Genomic DNA, 986 nt, shown 5'->3' with positions numbered 1-986 from the left:
GGGATCTCTTTTCCCGAGCTTGTTTCCGATGGCCGCGCGGCCGGCCTGCGAGCTCCAGGAACTGATTTAAGTCGCAGAGAAAGTTCTGAACCCCGCGCGGGGCGGCCTGGCCTGCGGCGCTTCCCCTTTCATCTGCGTCGCTGTCGGTTTCCCAGCGGGCTCACACCTGCCAGGTGTGCCCGGTCGACTCGGAGCCCCCGTCTGGGCCGCTGGGGCCCCCAAATCGTGACACCCAGCGGGTGTCCACCCCCGCGGGGCCGGGCTGCGTGGGGCTGCCACGCGGGGTGACGGGGTCCCAGCCTGCGGCGTGGGGGCCTCGGCTGTATACACACACCCCCTTTGGGAGATCAGAGCCTGGGGACCTTTCTCTCCAACTGTTGGTGTGTCCCAAGGGGTGGAGTTGAGGTCAGGAGGACTCAGGAAACGAAGCGCCTTGTGAAAAGCTACACATGTTCTTTTAATTTGGAGATTGCCATGTGGTTTTTGAAGCAAGCCTCTCTCGCTACCTAAACCATTCTCTTCCGACGTGAGTGTTTTGTTTTTCTGGAGTGTGGCTGGCCCAGTGGACCCCGGATCGGGAGTCCTCTGCGCCCTGGGCTGCTCTTCTGCTGGTGGCAGTTGGGGGTGGGGGGCCTCGGGTCCCTTTGTCTGGGCCTCTTTAAGGCAAACAGCTGTCTCCCTGAATATTTCCAGCGAGGACACTGCAGGGAGGTGTCCTGGCCTGGCTCTGTGGTCACATTCCCGGGGCTGCGGCCCCTCCGCTGAGGTTTGGGGGGGCGAGAAGGGGTAATTCCTCAAGTCCTCTTGCCTCCCAGCCCCGATCCCCGGAGACCCCTGGCAGTTTCAGGCTGAATTTGCCTCTCTCAGGAGTCTGTTTACATTCTTGGCCCCGTCTGATACCAGCGAAAAAACAATGACAGTATCTGGGTAGTTCAGGCCGACACTGCTGCTTCTCTTTCCGGAAATGCCTGGATCACGGAGGCCAA

Source organism: Bison bison, unplaced genomic scaffold (assembly GCF_000754665.1).
Source record: "Bison bison bison isolate TAMUID 2011002044 unplaced genomic scaffold, Bison_UMD1.0 scf7180017864080, whole genome shotgun sequence".
NCBI classification, from domain to species: Eukaryota; Metazoa; Chordata; class Mammalia; order Artiodactyla; family Bovidae; genus Bison; species Bison bison.
This window is presented reverse-complemented; position numbering follows the sequence as displayed.